Raw genomic sequence first — 7,962 nt, 5'->3', positions numbered from 1 at the left:
CCCATACCCCCCACCCCGCAGGCCCCTGGGGGCCCCCAGTGCTGGAGTTAGGGCTTTAGGGACTCCTAGCCTCCCCGACGTTTTCAGTGTGCGTCCTAAGTGCCTCCTTTCTCTGGGAAGCCCTGTGGCTGCGTCCCTAAACACACCTTGTCACAGAGGGCGGCCACGCAGCCCCCAGTCAAACGCTGGCATCTTTGGGACGTTCCTAAAATGGCAAGTTCTAACCAAAGCGGGATGAGACTGCTCAGTGCTCCGCGGCCGCGGGTCTCCCCTGCACTCCCCCAGCAGTCCCGTGGGCTAATGTCCCATTTCTGAAGAGATGGGCCCTTCACACCTAATGAAATGCACAGCCTGATAAGCGCAATACACTGCAAAAGCCTCATAAAAACAATGGCACTTTCTCTCCACTTAGGAGCAATTCTGAGCAGGTCGTGATGGCTGGAGGCACTTCCGGTCCACCGGTCCGGAGCGGGGCTCTGGGTTACCCGCAGCACTTTCATACTCCAAGAAAAGATTTCAAGTTTCGGATACTGAATAATTTGTGGTCAGGACTTGAAAAGCTATTCTCATTCCTCCTGCCCCTGAAATGCAGCCCAGGAAGAGAAGAACGAGAAGCAAAGCAGATGATGATGGGAGGAGTGGCTGTTTAGCCAGGTTCCTGCAAGTCTGCTTCAGTGTGATTTGTGGGCTACGTTTCATTTTTTCCAGCCAGAAGGATGGAAGTTCTATCTGGATGGTACTGAGCTACAAGCTGTGTGACATACAAAAGCGTAAGAGCTCCCCACACAAATGCATTCTCTCTATACAGGCAATCAGATTTATGGGGGCCATTTGTTAAACTAAACACTGGATTTTTAAAAAATGACCATTTTGCTAAATAGTGGCCAACATATTGGAGGGATCCTTTAAAGGAACCAATAGGATTTAAACAGCTGTCACTTTTATTCCATTCCTCACTTGAAATGTTGGGTTTGCTTATGGTGGTACTGGTTTGAATGCAGGCTTTGGCAAGTGTTCTACCATTTGGGCCAAACCTCCATCCCTTCTTGCCTTTAGGTTTAAAGTCTTGTGCTTTTTGACCAGGCTGATCAAAAATTTTGTCCCCACTTTTTCAGTAGCTGGGATTATAGTGTGACAACCACATTCAGCTTGTTTGTTGAGATGGAGTCTCACTAACTTTTTGCCCAGACTGGTATTAAGCCTTGGGCCTCCCAATCTCTACCTCTCTCAAGTGGCTAAAATTACAAGCATGTGCTACTGCACACACAGTCCCTTACTTAAAATATTTTAACCTGATAACTATTGCTTCTTCCTACAATGATTCCTTTGACTAGTCAGATCATTTCCCAGGATAACTGCTCTTGAGCATGAATTCAAGGACATAAAGACTCTTAGCTGGAAGGCTTCTTCCTAGACTTTGAACCTCTTTAGAAAGACAAGCTCTATGATAGCTGCCTCTTCAGTTTTTTTTCCTTTAGCCACAACTAAATCAATTTTGAGGGAGCGGAAAATAACACTTCTCTGAGATAAAAATACTCCAAACAAAGCATCTTCTTTTGTTTACAGTAAGTCTCAAGAAGGAAAGCACTAAGGAAGATGAGGTACACCTGACCTCCGGGGAAGATGCAGGTCTACACAGAGATGTGGGAAGCCAAGTATAGTTGGCTCCCTAATGCATTCTCTCTTTGGTGTCTCATTATTCCTTCTCACTCAAATACAGCTCAAATCCAAAATGCAGTGTCATGTTACAGATGATGGCCGATTACACCTTAATACTTGTGGCCAGGCCACTTAGAGGGAGGAAGCAGGAAAGCAAGACTGTATCAAGAATGGCTACAAGAAAGTCAGTCTATTCTTTCTACCTGGACTTTCAAGCCAGAGATCCTGTCCTCCTTTTCCAATATCCTATCTCCTTACAAATCTTTGCCAGTCCTCCAACTGGAACCGATCCTTAAAGTCCTCCTTCACCACTGCACTCTGCATTATAGGACTCTCCACAAGGTAAGACACACCTGTGTCTCCTAACTTCCCTCACATCCCTACCCTTTAGACAGAGTCGGCAGAGGAGGAGAGACTCGGCAGAAGCTGGTGGAGGATGAGTAAAACAGTAACGACGGGCCTGCGCAGGACGGCAGTGAGAGGGCAGGGCGGCAGTGAGAGGGCAGGGCGGTGCTAGAAAGCGGCACAGCTACAGTTCTCACAGCAGAGGGAAGCAGAGCAGGCGGGTGGTGCCCACTGAGGGGTTTTCTTGGTTTTTCCTTCATGGAGGTACTATGGCTTGAACTCAGGGCCTTATGCTTGCTAGGGTGCCCTTGTAACTTTGACCTCTCAATCTCCACCTCCTGAGTAGTTGGCATTATAGACATGAACCACCATGCTTGGCCTCAGTTACCCTAGCTATTCTCTGTGATCAGATTAATATACTGTAGGCCAAAAAAAAAAACAAAAAACTTTACTCAATCCCACCCTCCTTATATTTGATTTTAGAGAATAGTCCATTTTCTAATATTCTGATATGCAATACTGATATTTCTACACAGTTCTATTGGCATATCTATTAGTTTTGTTTCTGTCTGTCACCAAACTGCTCGTCCACACTCAGGTTTAGTGCCTCTCCCCAGCTCCAGGTCAAGCAGGCAGAGCACAATGGAGCGGGAAGTGGGGGTAGAGATGCACTTGAACTTGCTGACTGGTGCACAGTGCTACTTCTAATTCATTTGAAAATGATTCCAGGAAAATTCTCAATCCTGAGCTGTCTGAAGGCCCAAGAAGGTGACCAGTGACCACATCAGCTAGATGGTGATGACTCAGCTCTGAGAGGTCTAGGAAGCATTGTTGAGAAGAGGCAGTGGGTGAAGCTGAGGAGAGATCAAAGTAAAAACCTGAAGCTGCTTCGGGGCAGAGCTGGCAGAGACCTTCCGAAGCACTGGGATTAGATTAGATTGGATTAGGCCCAGACATACTGGGGAGGAGTTTAGCTACTTTTCAGACTTCTCTGGTAGAGTCCTCTAGCATAACTACCATTTGCCAGGAAACTCAGATTTTGTTTTAACCAATGAACTGAGCTAGTGAAAAATACCTGACACTTTAAAGTCTAGTTCCCTTCTTTAGTATTTTAAAAGTGAAATACACATAAGCTTTTCCTCAAGTTTACTTACAGAAAGCCTGGCAGTCACTCTACAATGCTGACGCAGTTGAGGTGAACACGTAAAAATGATAGAGGAATAAGCATACTCATAAAGGTTGTACCAGAATATTGGTACAACTAAAATTAGCACTAATCAAAGGAAAGAAACTCAACTATAACTAGCAAAAGGTCTCAGGCCTCTTAAACAAGTATTAGCTTACAAACTATACTTAAAAGATAGATACTGGTGTTTTGTTTGTTGTTGTTAAAAAACAAAAAAAAAGAAGTATGGCTCCTGAGAAGCTCTGAGCAGCCAAGGGCGCGGGGCATTGAGCCTCCAGTCACAGTGGTTTCCATACAAGCCTTCACAGCAGCTGAGACGTGGGAGAGACACGAATTCTTAAGGAGATTATTCCCCAGACTGGCCAAAATATCAGAGTAATTTCAGCCACTAAAGATCAGCCACTGATGGCCAGGATCTCATATGCATTGTTATCTTCCACATAAACTTTATTCAGCAGTACTTTAAAATATACCTTGGCACCACAGTAACAGCTATCTTTAGGACAAATGTGTAAATCAAGAAAAATTCAATGATGTGTGCCTGTGGGTTCATTAGGATATTTAATAGTGAAACATTAGTCCAACTAGTCCCACTGCCAGGAGATTGACTTGGATTATAATATGTAATGGAGTACCTTGTAGTCATTAAATATGATTAAGATTTACATACTCTGATAGGCAAAGATGTCTCTGCAATTGTTCATCAAGAAAATATTCCAGAGTAGCATGTACTGAACAGAGCATAGCTAACATAGGAAATCACTGCTATTAACAACACTGGTACCTAAGGATCCAGACTCCAAACCAGCCTGAGCAGACAAGTCCATGAGACTTATCTCCAGTTAACTCACAAAAAGCCACAACTGGACATGTGGCTCAAGTGGTAGAGCACTAGCCTTGTAGGGAGAAGCGAAGCAAGAGCGTGAGGCCCTGAGTTCAAGCCATGGATAAATAAAAGATGAAGAAGAAAAAAAAGATAGGTCCCAAGGCTGGGTTTGGTGGTCCATGCCTGTAATCCCAGCAACATGGGAAGCAAGGTAGGAGGTTTGCTGTAGGACACCAGCCCTGGCAAAGTCAGTTCAAGACCCTATCTGAAAACACACACACAGAAAAACTGAAAGTAAAAGGAATGAGGGTGTGGCTTAACTGGTAGAGCACTATGTAGCAAGTAAGACGCCTATAGTATGATTCCCAGAACGGCAAAAAGAAGTTCAAAAACTCCACTTATTAAATTCCCTAGATAATTTAAAGTAAATAGAAATAACTAAGAACATTTTCATTTGTGGTTTTTATCGTGATTGAGGTTTCAGCTATTAGGAGTGCAACAGCTATAAATTATACTCATAATTATACTCAGCTATAAGTTCATACTCATACTGTATCAACCATCAGTAACGTCTTTTATACAAGCCACAGGGGAAGGTGCAGCAGTGACTCTACCAGTCCTCTGAGATGACAGGGCCTCGCACCAGGCCAGGCAGAGCCCAGACCGCCTCCTACAAAGCAGCAGTCCTACCAACCAGCAAAGACCAGGATACCCAATGTCCCTCTTCTAAGAGAAGACACACAAGACATCTGGCCATAAACAAGCTAAACCTCTTCACAAGTCCTTCACCCACCCACCTGCAAGAAAGGAAAGGTAAGTCACGGCTCTTGAGCAACAGGTGAATAACGGTAAATGAGTGAGTTCTTCTTTCCTTCTATAATCAAGGAATTGTCCGTTAATACCACTGTAGTGACTTAGCATATTTATCTCAGTTATTTTCTAAATCTATCACACTGACCTGGTCTCCCAGGATCACATCCTGATTTAGGGGACCAGGGAGACTGTCTTATTTATTTACTTTTTTAACACAGGTAAGTTACTGTGATAAAATCCATGCTACCTCAATCATACTAAAATTCCCTAATTCAAGTAATGGAGCACTTGAGCTGTGCATGCTAGCAGAGGTGACAGGGCCACTGCTGGAGGCTGAACTTGTTCTGGCTTCTGCATGGTGGTACTAACAGGCTGGGAGGGGCCACCTTCAATCCTAGGCAGACTTAGTGCTTTGGTCAGCCAATGAGACAGCTTCCACTAACCTCAGACTAAATGACAAACCACTGCATAAAACACAGATGTCTGTTTATATTTGGTGTAATATGGGTATTCTCTGTGAAATGAAATTTCATAATAGGATTTACAGAATACAGCCAAAATGTTTAAGAAATCAAAGCACTGCGATTTAAGCATTTTTAGCATGTTCCTTTTTAGGCCAGCAGATGTAGCTGTGAATTAAATAAGAAACAGAAGCATTTTTGTCAGGCTGCTTGAAGTGAGCCATTAGATGGCACTCTTTTTTTTCTTTTTCTTGCTCTTCTTTCTTTTCTTCTTTCTTCCATTCTCTCTCTCTCTCTCTCTCTCTCTCTCTCTCTCTCTCTCTCTCTCTCTCTCCTTCCTTCCCTCCCTCCCTCCCTTTCTAATCAGGTTAATAGCACAGATTTACCACAATCTAAGATTTGACACTGAAGTTGATTTTAATTTACCAGCATTTATCTAGAGATGACTATCACATCTGTTCACTGGATGCATACACTTGGACCACTCCAGCTCATAAATATTAAAAGATAAAACATTTTTAAAGTTACCACTTTTAAACATTTTAAAGTAACTGCTTTTTCTGTAATTGGGACCCCTGTCTTATCACTGCCTGGCTAACTGTAGACCCACACATGACTTCTGAATTAACTAATTACTGAACACTATTTTTTTAAGTGTGTTTAAAAAGACCTGAGTGGGTTCATTTTTCTGAGAGATCTCAGATGTATGGATGAAACTGATACGTAATATCTATGTACAGGCAGAGTGTGTGCCTGCTCTTTATTTAGACATGAAGATGCATGAAAAGATTCATGTATTTAGTAGTGCTGAGTCAGAAACTAGTTTTCCTCTAAAAATACTTTATTTAGGTAATATCTTTAGGGCCATCAAAGATATCTGTGTTGTAGGACTAAAATATCAGTCTAACTCATCAAACAATTCTCAAGTGTATAATAATCTAATTTTGCCTATGAAAATTTAGATTGATTCTTTTTTTTTGGGGGGGGGGGGAGGGTGCTGGTCCTGGAGCTTGAACTCAAGGCCTTGAGTGCTATTCCTGAGCATTTTGTACTCAAGGCTAGCACTCTATCATTCTCTGAGCCATAGCTCCATTTCCAGCTTTTTGGTGGTTAATTAGAGATGAGAGTCTCATGGACTTTCCTGCCTGGGTGGCTTTGAACCTTGATTCTCAGATTTCAGCCTCCTGGATAGCTAGAATTACAGGTGTGACCACTGATGCCTGGCAATTGATTCTTACATAAATAAAAAAATGATTCATATTTTTATACCTTGAAATTCTACTTCACTTATGACTGGCAGGAGTGAACACTGAAAACACTGGCTACCAATGCCAAACCACCTACAGTGCTCACTGGCTGTCACTTCCACAGAAGCAAGCTGCACAGCTTTATTACTAAGCATTCAATGCATCCTGCCCTTGCAGGTGGCATTCTAGTCAGGTATGTTTTGTGAATTCTTAGGCAGCTGCTATTTTACCTTATTTTTCAGTATCCATTAATAAAAACAAAGTCTTACATAATTTTAAAGTAATTCCATTAAAGTAATAAGACTAAGAAACGTAAGAAAGTAAAATAATTTCACCCACATTTCCCGTTATTTGTCACATATTTCCATCTACTCCTTTAATCCCCATCACAATGTACAAGTAAATTCAGAAAAGCCCAGGGCATACAAATCAGACTGGATTTAGTATAAGACTCTGCCACAGTTATAAAGCTGTGATTCTAGACAACTGACTTCTCTGCTTTGCAATTTCCTCACTTATAAAATGGAAGTGTTTGTATCTTCTAGTCTGCTGTATCTCAAATGTCTGATACAAAGGCCTGTAATACAAGACACACTGAGCCAGTAGCAACAATTCAAAAAAATCTTTGGTGGAGCTGGGTGTCAGGGTCTCATACCAATCCTAACTAATCAGAAAGGTGACAGGATTCTGGTTCAGAACCCCCCTGGGAAGACAAATCTGAATTTCCAACTAACCAGTGAAGAGCCGTAAGTGGAGGTATGGCTCAAGTTGGAACAGCACCAGCTATAAGTGAAAAAACCTAGCCAGAGCACACAAAAGTTGGAGCCCTGGTATAAGAACAAAACAAAATAAGAAAATGTTTAAGTCAAGGGAGGCATGGTAGCCTGAGCTGGTCACTGTAGCTACAATGAGATATGGAGGTCAGGGATCTCCATGCCAGCCTGGGCATAAAAATTCTCAGGATTCCATCTTACTCCATAGCTGGGCACTGTGGAGCATGCCAGTTAATACCAGTGACGAGGGAACTGTGAGGCCCTGAGTTCAATATTCAATACCCAATACCAAATATATGTGTCCAGACATAAACACACACTATCAACCTATTTATACATATAAATCCAGACATACATGCACACATACTTTCAGACTCTTGGGATTTTTCCAATAATATGCAAAAATTCCCCACACAACTGACTTAAATAATTCATTACAAAAAGCTTTAACTACAAAAGACCTAGAATAGCCAAAACAATTCTAGGGGATAAAGACAATATGGGAGGGCTATCCATGCCGAACTTCAAACTCTACTACAGAGCTATAATAATAAAGACAGCATGGTACTGGCACAAAAACAGACCCGAAGACCAATGGAACAGAATAGAAGATCCAGAAATAAATCCACAGGCCTACAGCCAGCTGATATTC

At 42.3% G+C, this 7,962-nt stretch overlaps 1 protein-coding gene across 1 annotated transcript in view; it reads right to left on the bottom strand.

The window, feature by feature from the left end:
• Nucleotides 1–7,962, bottom strand: part of Tmem242 (transmembrane protein 242) — a 22,439-nt gene that overhangs the window by 7,602 nt on the left and 6,875 nt on the right. The gene's annotated exons all lie outside the window — the stretch shown is intronic.

Source organism: Dipodomys ordii, unplaced genomic scaffold, assembly GCF_000151885.1.
Source record: "Dipodomys ordii isolate 6190 unplaced genomic scaffold, Dord_2.0 Scaffold98, whole genome shotgun sequence".
NCBI lineage: Eukaryota > Metazoa > Chordata > Mammalia > Rodentia > Heteromyidae > Dipodomys > Dipodomys ordii.
Note: the sequence above shows the minus strand (reverse complement) of the source record. Positions and strands in the feature narration are given on the sequence as shown.